General features: G+C 41.1%; 1 protein-coding gene across 1 annotated transcript in view; it reads right to left on the bottom strand.

Moving 5' to 3' along the window:
* The window catches only part of LOC115156096 (kalirin), a 288,273-nt gene that overhangs the window by 191,427 nt on the left and 82,368 nt on the right, over positions 1-14,478 (bottom strand). The gene's annotated exons all lie outside the window — the stretch shown is intronic.

Below are 14,478 nucleotides of genomic sequence, written 5' to 3'. Positions count from 1 at the left end.
AACATCACCACAAACGTGTTTTCAAGCCAGGTAAGTTACAATTGTTTGTGATACTAGCTAGTGATGTTATAATGTCACAATTTATTATACAGATAGATGATCTGCTCTATAAGGTTTTAAATAGGTTACGCTAGCTAAAGTTAGCTATGTAGACTAAGTTAGCTAGCTAGGTTAGCTAGCTACTGTCATGGTAGCTAGGTTAGAAAACGTTCACATGTAAACATGCAGTGGACGGGCTATTTATTATATTAAATGAATGCACAATTAATTATGGGAATATTTATTTGTAGATTACAATTTAAATGGTTTGGCATTGTAATAAGTGGTGTGAAAATATACTTTGACATTTTCATGGATAACATTAATGTTTTCTGTTAGAGAGTGGAGAGGAAGGAGAGGAGGAAGAGTGGATAGGAAGAAGAGTGAAGGAGATAAAGGAGGAAAGGTAAAGATTTTATTACAGAGCCTGACAATTTATTATTCCAAACGATGTTTTTGAGATAAAATACAAAAATGAGGCAAGCAATGGGAATCTGTGAACCAAAAGTATTTTATCTAATAGTGTACTATGTATTATTAAAGATTGGAGAGTGAGACTGAAAAATGAAGGGAGTAAAAAGAGTGAAGCGAGGAGAGTGAGGTGGAAAGGTAAAGAGAAGGAAAGGAAGAAAGAGAAGGAAGACGAGTGAAGAAAAGAGGAGAAAGATTGGAGGAGTAGAAAAAGCTAAGAGAGTAAGAAGAGTGACACAAGGAGAGTGAAGATGAGCAGACAGAGGAGGTACAATGGCTCTTTCCCAGAAACGGAAATGCCATTTTAATAACAACATGAGAGAATTTCCATTTATACGCTCAGATCAAGACGATAGAATGGTTCACTGCACCCTTTGTAATTCCTCTTTTTCAATTGGCAGCGGGGGAAGAACGGCAGTGGTAGGACATCAACAGACGAAAAAGCATAAAGCCTCTCTGATTGCCCGTGTTTGTATGCCCTCTGACCCCACATTCTTTAAGAAGGTAGAGCCTTCCCAAGAAGAATATAATTTAGCTCCGCAGGAGGGTGTCTTTGCATACCACACTATGCGACACAATCATAGTTACAGATCTATGGACTGCCCAGCACAACTGACACGGAAGCTTTATGAGCCAAAGTTCACATGTGCTAGGACAAAATGTGAAGCCATAGTGAGTAATGTGTTAGCACCATGGGTAACTACTTTGGTAACACGGGACCAATACCAGGTTGAATTTGGGGGACACAAATTCAATCATGGGCATGTAAAGCTGCTGCCAATAGTAGTCAGACATCGTAAGATATATGATGGCAGCACATCTGTGGAAACAAAACTGCTTGATTTTGTTGAATTGAAAGGAGAAACAGCAGAGGAAATTGCAGCTGAGGTCCTGGTGGTCATCAATATTTTACCTGGAAAACAAAGTTGTGGCGATCTCTGCCCGACAACCCAAATACCAACTTTGGAGGACTGAATAGGCTGGGGAGGGTCAATGTCCATACAAAAGTTAAAACTGCTCCGCAGCGGGAGGTGATTGGCTTAGGTTGTCCTGCCCACATCATTCATAACACTGCCAGAACAGCTTTGGATATGATTCTCCATGATGTTGAGTCCCTGCTCACGAAGATATTTGGATATTTTCACCGTCAGAGTAGAAAGACTGAAGAGATTTTGTGAGTTTGTTGGCCAGGAGTACCATAACATTTTAGGACACAGCAATGTTCGCAGGCTGTCCATGCTCCCTGCTCTAGAAAGAGTCCTGAAAATGTATGTGCCATTGAAATCCTTTTTTCTTTCTGAAGACAAATGCCCTGTTGTCCTGCGAACAATTTTTTCGAAGATCCACCTACTGAACTTTGGCTGGCATTTGTCTATGGAAACCTGACCGTATTCAGTGACACGATCAAGATGCTTGAAGGCCAGGACAGCTGTGCTGTGGAGTCCGCTGCAATTTTGCGAAACGTTGAGGCAAAATTGAGGCAAAACTTCATTCCAGTTTTGGTCAGAGGACTTCTGAGCAATGTCTAAAGAGAGCTTTCTCAAAACATCCCATCATTCTTCACTACGGCTGTGAACTACTACCAAGCATGGGGAAAGCACACAGATAATCTAAAATATTTACATTGTCTCCTAAAAAAGCAATCTCGGCATGAAGAGATCCAGAAGGCAGCAGCCACACTGCAGAAAATATGCCCCAATGTGACCATCAAATTAGGATGCATTGTTTGACAAGGTTACTGGCCTGCAAGAGTTCCGAAAGGGAGGATCGCTTAAAGAGTGGAAAACATCTGAGACACCACTTAGTCAGAGATGGAGCACGGTGGTTAACCACTTCAAAGAGAATGACATCCCACACACTAACCTGGCTAAATTAGCATCTGTTGTCATGTGCTTACCTGGAAGTAATGCACCAGTCGAGAGAGAGTTCTCCCAAATGAATGATCTATGGACAGCAGCAAGAAACCGGTTCACTGTTCCTACCATCAAGACCATGCTTATTGTGAAGACAACTCCCTGCCAGGAGTTTATGGAGAAACTGGCCAAAGACAGAGCAATCCTGAAAAAAATACATTCTTCTGAGAAATATACAGATTAGGTTGGTATAAGTATACTATGTAGTTACCAATCTCATCATCATATTATTATTTCTTTATTATGTTGTTAAGTATTTCACATACACTATTGTCTCTGTTTCTTCAATTTTGCTCATGTTCTCTTCTGCTCTTATTCTACCCAGACTACCTGTACCACTAAATGGCTGTTCAATTTGGACAGTTCTGTCTTGTCTTTAGTGTTTCTGTAATTTAGTTGTTTTTTCTGGCTGTCACTGTGTTCGGAATTGTCCCCCTTTTTTATTTCATAGATAATACCATTGGATATTTTAATGATATATTGACCGCCGAACTGGAAATGTCCCCGGTTTTCATTTCAGAAATCTGGACACCTTACTCTATAGTATACACACACATCACCGATACAAAATGCATTGCGATTATACAGTTGAAGTTGGAAGTTTACATACACTTAGGTTGGAGTCATTAAAAAACTCATTTTTCAACCACTATAGTTTTGGCAAGTTGGTTAGGACATCTACTTTGTGCATGACACAAGTAATTTTTCAAACAATTGTTTACAGACAGATTATTTCACTTAATCATAATTCCAGTGGGTCAGAAGTTTACATACACTAAGTTGAATGTGCCTTTAAACAGCTCTGATAATAACAGAGTAGCAGCGGGATAAAAGAGGGGGTGGGGGGGTGGGCAATGCAAATAGTCTGGGTAGCCATTTGATTAGATGTTCAGGAATCTTATGGCTTGGGGGTAGAAGCTGTTTAGAAGCCTCTTGGACCTAGACTTGGCGCTCCGGTACTGCTTGCCATGCAGTAGCAGAGAGAACAGACTATGACTAGGGTGGCTGGAGTCTTTGACAATTTTTAGGGCCTTCCTCTGACACCGCCTGGTATTGAGGTCCTGGATGGCAGGAAGCTTGGCCCCAGTGATGTACTGGCCGTACGCACTACCCTTTGTAGTGCCTTGCGGTTGGAGGCCGAGCAGTTGCCATACCAGGCAGTGATGTTCTGTCAGGCAACAGAGGCTAAACAGAAAACATAGATTTTCCCACCAAAGTCACACCCTGACCTAACCAAACATAGAGAATAATAAGGATCTCTACGGTCAGGGTGTGACAACTATTGTTTGTACAGATGAACATGGTACCTTCAGGCATTTGGAAATTGCTCCCAAGGATGAACCAGACTTGTGGAGGTCTTCAATTTTTATTCTGAGGTCTTGGCAGATTTATTTTGATTTTCCCATGATGTCAAGCAAAGAGGCACTGAGTTTGAAGGTATGCCTTGAAATACATCCACAGGTACACCTCCAATTGACTCAAATGATGTCAATTAGCCTATCAGAAGCTTCTAAAGCCATGACATCATTTCTGGAATATTCCAAGCTGTTTAAAAGGCACAGTCAACTTAGCAAAGAGGCACTGGAATTGTGATTCAGTGAATTATAAGTGAAATAATCTGCCTGTAAACAATTGTTGGAGAAATTACTTATGTCATGCACAAAGTAGATGTCCTAACCGACTTGACAAAACTAGAAATTTGTGGAGTGGTTGAAAAACAAGTTTTAATGACTCCAACCTAAGTGTATGTAAACTTCCGACTTCAACTGTATATATAAAATACCAGAAAATCATGTTTTTGAAAGCACTGGGCCTTTAAATGTGCTGAGAATGTTCCAAAGCCAAGCAATTATCCTGCACCATTCCCAGAAAGTTGTGGGAAGGTTGTATGCAAAATAACCATAGGACAACCACGCTCTCACCAAACTCTAAGAAACATATGGTTCTCAGAACATTATGTGCTAGCTGGGATATAACAATAGTTTCTACCACTCTTTCCTCTCACTGACTTTGCACCACATACAGACTTGGTAGTCACACCAGTGCCCAGCCACTTTCCTCAGGCTATCACTCTTGATCTACTCAACCGCACAAAAACACAGGGGGAGAGGGGAGGCAAGGGCATCGATCATAACACAGCACCTAGTACAACGAGCGAGCTGGGGGATGAAGAGCATTCTCCACACAGTGTGATGTGGAAAACACACAGCAGCACTGAATCATCCGTGTGTTCAAGTTCATGTCTACAAACAACAACGGCTTCTCATCTGATTAATGCTTAAATGGGCATTCTGGGATTTGAAAAACAACAAACAGGCACCCCGACACTTTTTTTTGTTGGTAAACAGTTGGGGGATGGGGCAGCTGGAGAAATGTAACTATTCTCAAATTCATAGACAGAGCTTGAGATGCATTGCCTGGCAACCCATCCACATCGCTCCAGGCCAACTGACATTTGTTCTCCATGATGAGTCTGGATTTGCCTCCCTCCCTGATGATTTCTAGAAGGCAAAACATTCTGACCATTCTGATTGATCCTACAAACCGAAGGGTTGGGCCAGAGCCGGCCTACGTGATGACGTTATCAACTTTCATACTCTGATTGGTTACATTTGCTAGACGATCCAATCCCTAATGAATTTGTTTTGTACAGCGCCCTTCATTACGAAGTCAAACAAACAACTTCTTGGGTGGCAGTTTCAGACTGAATGTATGTAGTGATCGATAAAGCAGCGAAATGAAATTCAGTCATGCAAGGACACCATCCGTGATATCAAAATCCCAGATTGCCCTTTTAAAACTGAACAAAATGGACAGGAAAAAGTCTACTACTCAATATTTGCAGAATCATCTCAACAAAATATGCAATGATTTGTCTTGTTCAATATAGGGCACCCAATCAGAGCATAGCATGTGCACGACATCAATGACCAAGAAAACCGCCACGCAACGAGTCATTACATCTAGATATCTAATCATGAAGTGTGCACTGGTTTCCTATTGATTTCTATTAGATAAGGTCACTTGTCCCTATGGCCCCACATTGTTTGAGCAATAAAGCCATTTGATCCCTCCATCCCGCCCTCCTTCTCTCCTTCCATCCCTGCAGGACTCTCAGTTCCTTCAGCTGGACGACCATCTGTTGTGTTATGAAACCAAAAGTGTGTCCAAAAGTGTCCAAAAAAACAAGTGCACATGTCCCCCATCGGCCGCTGTGGCTATGAGACGCCGCGTACTCAAAGAACATGATTTACCAAACACAGTCTCCAAAGAACATTCCAGAGTATCCAGAGTAGACCAAGCGGAGTGATATCTCAACAGTACAGAGGAGCCAAGAAGAAGACGACAGGAGGACTCTGTAGGCCTCTCAGAGAGGGAAAGAGCTCACCTCCCATGGAGTTGACTTCATGTCTTACTGCCTGTTCCTGACATGGCCTGTCAGACGGCTGAGGGCCGAAGCACCAGGCAGGATGGATTCCCATTTGTTTTAATGTTTGACAAAGGCTGTTTCTTCTCAGTTTAGTGGAAGACCCTTGTCCTCCCCGAGCGATTAACCCAGTCCATTGGAGTGGAGCAGTCTGCCAGCAGAGGCAGGCAGACATCCAATCCCACAGAACCCTGTAAAAACGTCTGTCCTGGGATCCAGAGAGTGGAGAGGAGGAGGGAGGAAAGTAGGAGAGTAGGAGGACGACCCAGCTCTGGATATCAGATTCTCCCTTTTTCCTCACCTTCTAACCCGGGTGACCATAAAACACAAGAGACATTCTTCATCCTGGCCTGTGGTGCGCTACGTAAAAGACAGCGGAAGTGCACTCCACAGGTACCAACTGTCCATGACACACTACATCTTCACCAGAGTGTTCCCTATTTAGTGCACTGCTTTGTAGTCTTGGTCAAAAGTAGCGCACTATCTAGGGAAAAGGGTGCCATTTGGGACGAATGCCAAATCATAAAAAAATACTTCAACCTGATTTTAAAACATGCTATTACTCAATAATGACCGCAGCTAAGTTTGAGATGCCACCACCATCGTTACTTCAGGCCGAAACATGTGCTTGTCGGCACCAGAGTGTCACAAACATCAGCCGGTCTGCTTTTGAAGTTAGGAGCAAATCATTAGGAGAGCAATCTGTTGCCTCACTAATCCTAGTGTTGACAGTTGAGGGGCACAGGGACCATCAGGACAAGTTCATGATAGAGGGAGAATGTGCCCATCCCAGTCTCTGTTGTCTCTCCAATCTGTTTCTGATACATTTCAAGGCATTCTTTATGCTTACAACCTTCCCTTTGAATGATTGCATTTAAACCTAAAACCTTTCCTCCATCCCTACGCATGTTAAATATATTGCTGGGATTAAGTGCCTTCCTCGAAGCCTGACACAGACAGCAATGACGACTCCCTCACTTTAATAATATCTAATGTCAACGCACCTCCGCAGGGTGGATAAGTTTGGATACTTTCCAAATTCCCTTAGTGAGTAATTACATTTACCTTAAACACACCAATTACGACTGAAGGAGAGGCAATGACGGTTGAGCTTGGAAAAGCAGCAGACACCTCCAATCGGTCACACAGACTAAGGATGTGCCGCAAATAGCACCCTATTCCTTACATTGCGCACTAGTTTTGACCCCTATGGGCCCTGGTCAAAAGTAGTGCACTATGTAGGGAATATGCTGAAACAGTGAAGAAACTGGGCACTGCAGTTTGTGCATAGATGGCCTGTACTACCTCTAATTTAGAATTTCAATCATTACCAAACACAACAGATTCTTGTTTTCGTACAGACAACAGTGATGTATAGCTGATGTCATAGCAACACACAAGGAAGGGGTGTATTTATTAGTGCACACCGTAGCAAAATGTTTTGTAATGGAAAACATTTCGCAACAAAAACTAGAGTTTCTTATTGGATAAATTCAGTTAGATCAGCCTTAAAAAAGATCTGATGTGATTGATCAGTTAGTGGAAAAAAGATCAGAATAGGGCCTTTGGAAACGCACCCTTTAAAAGCAACGAATCCATTTGAAAACGGCCTATGTGGCATCAATATGAAAAAGAAAATGTACTACAAAGTGTAAATAGGATCACTTTGGTAACACAGTCAGTCTCGTCTAAAACAGAGTTTGGAACATCTGTGCGTCACAACGGGTAAATGAAGGTTGGGTTTTGATTTGATGATGTCCATTTGACGTTAACATGGGGTGAACAGCTGCGGTGATTGGTCTCTATCCAATAGCATAGACAGTGAGACAGACCTGCCAAGCAGCTCTGACTTTGTTTACAGAAGAAAACACGTCGCAAATGTTTTTACTAGAGAAATACTGCACCAAACACCTTAGTTAGATGTGAAATTGCGCAACTAAAACGTCAACATTTATTACAGATTTCTTGAGTTATCAGATTCATTCTGCGGATTTTGAGGAAGTGAAATAGGCTTCCGCTCTTCTAGTGTCACATGGGGGAATCAGTCAGGAAACACACCTACAAGACTGAAATCTCGTTTTTCTAATGAGCAACAGAAAAATACACATGCCAATCGGCATATTAATCTGATTGGCTGTGAGTACTTTTCAACGACGTCCGATCATTTCTGAATAGCATAGATTTATGGGGGAAAAACTAAAAATTCCAAGTGGCACCCTATTCCCTACACAGTGCATACTTTTGACAAAAGCTCAAAAGTAGTGCACTATATAGGGAATAGGGTGCGGTGCCATTTGAGACAACCATAGTCATATAATAGTGATATCATTTCAGCACATCCTTGGGTTATGCGTGGAACAGAATAATAATGATCCATGATCATGGGCAAAATATCAGAAGATGGTTCAATTGGCCTTAATTGAATTTAGTTTCATTTTCATTGTCTGTCATTGACTATAAAGGCAAGGTGCATGATTCTAATCAGAATTGTTTTTGTGATACAAAAAGAAATACAATATAAAGCAATAATTGTGCAAATACAAGAAAAATTAGATTTAAGTAAATCAATTGATTACTAATGGGCAATTCCACCGTAACACAATTGCGCTGAGACTTAAAATGTATGCCTAACAAAACCATTGATTTCAAAGTTTAACAAACCATACAACTCTATGCACAATGACTACTTTTAACAATTTACACTGAACATTTTAAGAAATAACACATTTACAGGAGAACTATACAGATGGAAAGTTTGGTAACAGAATGCCGGTAAAATTCTCCTCAGTTTTTTATGTGACCATGTTTTCCAAAACCTCTGTTAACTGCTCTTGTAATGAACACGAGGGGATACAGAGAGCTGGTTTCAAGCGCAGGGCACAGCAGGTGTTTATTGTAAAGGACCACAGGAGGAGGCAGGTAGCTGGGTCCAGGGGCAGGCAGAAGGTCATACACAGGGGTCCAAAAAAGCAACAGTACAGGCAGTGAAAAGGCTAGTAACGTCGTCCGGGAGATTAGGCAAAAGGCGTCATTAGCGAGGCAGGAAAAAACTATCATACACAGGAGGATTCAATTACGGTGGGAAACCAGCGCTCCGAATAGAAGTGTGTCACAAAACAAACAATACCTCACAATGATAGGGTGCAAAAAAACTGAACTAAATAGTGCATGATAATGGCATACAGGTGTCTGAACAGGTGATCAGAATTCAGGTGATTGGGATCTGGACAGTGACCTGCGTTCAGGGGATCTATGTGTTTGAGAGTGTGAGCTGGAAAGTGGCCTGGAAAGTGAGCTGCGTTCAGGGGATCTATGTGTTTGAGAGTGTGAGCTGGAAAGTGGCCTGGAAAGTGAGCTGCGTTCAGGGGATCTACGTGTTTGAGAGTGTGAGCTGGAAAGTGGCCTGGAAAGTGAGCTGCGTTCAGGGGATTTACGTGTTTGAGAGTGTGAGCTGGAAAGTGAGCTGCGTTCAGGGGATCTACGTGTTTGAGAGTGTGAGCTGGAAAGTGAGCTGCGTTCAGGGGATCTACATCTTTGAGAGTGTGAGCTGGAAAGTGGCCTGGAAATTCAGGGGATCTATGTGTTTGAGAGTGTGAGTTGGAAGCAGACGTTACAGCTCTGAATTAAGATTCAGATGTCTGCAGAAAGAATAGGATGTCAGCTATGACATGACACCTTAACTTTGAAAAAATATTTTTGGGGTTATTGAACTACACTAAGTGTAGTGGATTTACACCCGGTAAAATAATTGTGGTAACAGAATTTCATCATCGGTCCCTAATCTGTAATACACAGAAATGCATAATTATGTATATGTATGTCATTCTCTTCATGGTCATGTATCCTAAATAAGAACACAAAGGCAGAAATATCCAATATTCTCCTTTACATATTTGGTTATTTAAAAGTTAAAATCGATTAAATTGAGATTTTATGCCACTGGCCTATACACAATACCCCATAATATGAATTTTTACAAGTTAATAAAATATTTATAGCTGAAATGTCTTGAGTCAACAAGTATTAAACCCCTTTGTTATGGCAAGCCTAATTTAGTTCAGGAGTACACATTTGCTAAACAAGTCACATAATAAGTTGCATGGACTCACTCTGTGTACAATAATAGTGTTTAACATGATTTTTGAATGACTGCCTCATCTCTTTACCACACACATACAATTATATGTAAGGTCTCTCAGTCGAGCAGTGAATTTCAAACACAGATTCAACCACAAAGACCAGGGAGGTTTTCCTATGCCTCGCAAAGAAGGGCAACTATTGGTCGATGGGTAAAATAAAAAAAGCAGACATTGAATATCTCTTTGAGCATGGTAAAGTTATTAATTACACTTTGGATGGTGTATCAATACACTCAGTCACTACAAAGATACAGGTGTCCTTCCAAACTGAGTTGCCGGAGAGGAAAGAAATCACTCAGGGATTTCACCATGAGGCCAACGGTGGCTTTAAAACAATGTTTCCTGAGTGGCCGAGTTAAAGTTTTGACTTAAATCTACTTGAAAATCTATGGTAAGACCTGAAAATGGTTGTCTAGCAATGATCAACAACCAATTTGACAGAGCTTGAAGAATTTTCAAAAGAATAATGGGTAAATCCAGATGTGGAAAGCTCTTAGAGACTCACCCAGAAAGACTCACAGCTGTTATCGCAGCCAAAGGTGATTCTACAAAGTATTGACTCAGGGATGTGAATACTTACATAAATCAGATATTTCTGTATTTCATTTTTAATCAATTTTCAAAAATTTTTGCAACAAAAAATGATCACTTTGTCATTATGTGGTATTGTGTGTAGATGTAACACATTTTGAATTCAGTAGAGTAACACAACAAAATGTGGAATAGGTTACTCTGTTTAAGTTTGGACATTAAAGTACAGCACAGTAGAATTCAGTACAGTAGTGTTCAGTAGAGTACATTAAAGTAGAATATAAGTTCAGTACAGTACATTATAGTGTACTCAACTCTGGTGTGCTCTACTGTGAATTGTACTGAACATTACTTCACTCTATCCTACTGTACTACACTCTAATTTTCTTTAATGCACTATGCTCTATTTTTCTCTACTGTACTGTACTCTATGGTACTGTGCTGTCCAAACGTGTGAAACATAGACGTCTATGATTGGTTCAGATTTGATCCGGATCAGACCAAATCTGAACCAATCATGGACGTCCATGTTTGGGCCAAATGAAGGCCGGGCCAGACATCTGTGAACATTGAAATAAAGGCTGGTTCGGACCGGACCAAAAAAACGATGTCTGTGGATGTTGAAATCAAGGCCAAGGCAGACTGACCAAATTTCAACAACTTTCCAACGTCCATGGACGTCCGGTGTTGGTCAGTGCTCAGTGGGTGAGGATGCTGATTACAGTAAATGTAGAGAGAGGGGGCTCATGGGTAGGTATCAGTAAGAGCCGGGAAAGGTGGCTTAAATTGGAGAGAGATCGAAGAGAGCGGGAGTTATCCAGACTATGCTTTGACCACCAGAAGACAGAAAGAGAAAGAAAACCGTTATCAGCTGAACATAACAGTATGACAGTGGAAGAGAGGACAGTAGCAGGTTAACCAAATTGTGGTTTGAGCCTACTATGATTTTCCATTGTAGCCAATTCAGTTGCAGAAATTCCATTACGGATTTTGGTAACAGAATTCCATGTTTAATTCACTTAATATTTCCTAAGCCAAATTGATATCAGTAAAAACACTACACCTAATTGATAGGTCTGCCTTCACTTGTTACTTCTGTGAACTTTCAATATCCTCCATCCTCATGAGGGAGTGAAATGTGAAAATATCTAAGATAAGTATGTGGGTTTTTGGTAACGTAATTTCAAGGCACTAGGCAATGTTTCTTAAACTTACAGAAGGAAGAAGAAAACTAAATATAAGTGTTGATATTAGTTGGCAGGGGTCTTTACTTCAACATTATTGGATTTTGATGTATTGCTAATTGATTTTAAGACTTTTTCTAAGACCCCTTTTCCACCAGAAATCAAAGCTTTTGCTTATTCCAAATTTTTAGTATGGAAAATGTACAGTATATATGCCTTAATAAAAAATAAAGAATCTTAGCTTTCATTTGACACGCAATTTGACATGTTCCTATAAACTTCACGTTGGTGGTCATGGGTGCTTTTGCATGAAAATGACCTAATCTAACCTAGAAAATCAGGCATTTCATATTTATAGTATATTATTAACAAAACAACAGAATTAGGCCTACATGCACTGGCAATTCCAATAAAGGTTGTTCCACACCGTTCACTTTACTGTGAAGGCTCCACAATGTGATGTTTTAATAGACTAGTGAACTACTACACCAAACACAGTGTTAGCCTGACAACTGTCTGAGACAATAAACAGAGGGCACACAGACTGTGGCTGCATCCCAGATGTCAACCTATAGCCTACATAGTGCACTGCTTCTGACCAGGGCCCATGACCAGAGCCCTATGGGCCCTGGTCAAAAGTAGTGCACTATGTAGGGAATAGGGTGCCATTTGGGACACAACCAGACAGTCACCATGGCTGAGCAGAGCTAGACAGGCTCCTTATCTCCTTGTCTTCTAGCTGCACTGCTGCTTTCTTTCATCTGCCCTCCTCCAGAAACACCCTTCTATTGGCTGAGACAACGGTTTCCCATGGCAACGTATCCACAAAGGAAACCAGGTCAAGCCCCGCCACCTCCCTCTGAGATAAAGCATCCAGCTAGAGACCCAGCCCCAGCCTCACCACAATTACCCACCACTGTGGGATTTTATATCGCTGCTGCTAAATTTACTATGGACTTTCCAGACAAAAAAGGTCTCTGCTCCCATTTTAATGGGGGGGTGTCACAGAGCAGACACAGGCCCGGCCTACGACACGACCCAGCCCCTGCCGTAAAACCCTTCATGGGGTAATGAACAGAGAGCAGCGAGACCAAATTGGTTTGCATCCGATCCTGGAGACGGAACAAAAGAGCTCTGTGTCCTTTACCCAGAACACACTGGGTTGAAGACAGTAAAACCCTCATAATTACATCCCCCATTTATTCCCACTAAATCACCTTTGCTCAATCGCAGTGTTATCAAACGCTACATAAAGAGACAGGGCGGGCAACGGATTTCTAGAACATGCCTGAAGCTCAAAAATACTTTTGTTTAATATACCTATACAGCATGTTGGGTCAATGATAGCATATGTTTCTAAATACTCAATTCTATCATTCCAAGGTAAATCTTTCAGACATTGCATGTCATACTGGCTGTGAGACGCGACCATAAAAACCGGACCAAGTGACCATATGACCATACCAGATATTCTTTTCCCAAGGGCGGCTTTTGAACAAGACGATTTTTAAAGCCAAGAGTAGTATAGTATTCGATGGAAGTAAGAAATCATTGTCATTTGGACATGCTTTGGCAGCAGCATGTGTGCTTTCTCAAAGCAACATTTTCAGGTCTTGAACTTACAACCAAACGAGAGCCCCACAGTCGGATCAATGCCAATCTATTCTTGCTGTTAGAATACTCTTCACATTCCTAAACAATTGTCCAACCAGAGGGGCAATAGAATATGACAATACAGTCAAATTAAACTTTGAGAAATCCTTACAGCGCATAGGCCTCTACAGTATGCTAACGATCACTCTGTCATAGCATGGTAAAATATGGCGTGTCTGAGTGGTACATGCAACCTCGACAGTCCAGCTCTGTTGCTATTACTGTAAACTAGGGCTGTCCCCGACAAACAAATCTTGGTCGACCAAGTCGTCTGTTCTTTCGAACAATCGAATGGTCGTCATTTTAAAAAACACGTGTATTTTTCCATATATAGACTGTAGGTGTTTTAATTAAATCAACTATATGTAGGCTACTGAGCTTGTCTGATGCTTTAAGCACACTGTGATTAAATAATTAAGACAAGCAAATAACTCAAGAGGGAGCCAGAGATCAAGATAGCCTAACCAGAAGAAAAAAAACTCCACCTCCCCCTGCTGCTGGCCTTCTGCCATTACGGTCCCGCAACCTTTTCCATTTGGAGTACCAATTTATCTTACCATTTCTACCGGTCTGCATGCCAGTTATGATTTTCATATGCACATTTTCATGTCTTTTATAATAAAGTCTTTGTATCTCAAAATCATTGTCATATAATGAAAATTATACATTTAAAATAATTTTGATTGCCATTGCCAACTATGTAAAAATAGCCTACATAAAGCCAACAAATGAAAACATTGCAGGCTGCAGATAGAACATATCCTGATGAAAAAAACATGGCCTGTCTGCAAGGAACTTTAAACATTTTATCAACTATCAACTTGGTCCAGCCCTAAGCTTGTGCTAACAAACGTGCAACATTGTATAAAATATTCTGGACAAATATTCTGGACACAGGGTTTCCGTGAGCTCCGGAGACACATCTGTAAGCTATTTGCACAAGGGATAAGAAGTAATCAGGTAGACCTATTTTATGACGTTTCCACCGGATCAGAGCACGACATTTTGTTTTTCCTTTTCACCACCAAGTGGTTATTGAAAGGAAGAGAGCTGGAAAGATGTTACAAATAGACTACATTGAGGAACTATTGTCAGTCTCAATGGATGTAAAAACAGACTTT

The sequence above is a fragment of the Salmo trutta genome, chromosome 20 (genome assembly GCF_901001165.1).
Source record: "Salmo trutta chromosome 20, fSalTru1.1, whole genome shotgun sequence".
Lineage (NCBI taxonomy): Eukaryota > Metazoa > Chordata > Actinopteri > Salmoniformes > Salmonidae > Salmo > Salmo trutta.
The sequence above is the reverse complement of the archived record's forward strand: the minus strand, read 5'-3'. Positions and strand labels throughout refer to the sequence as shown.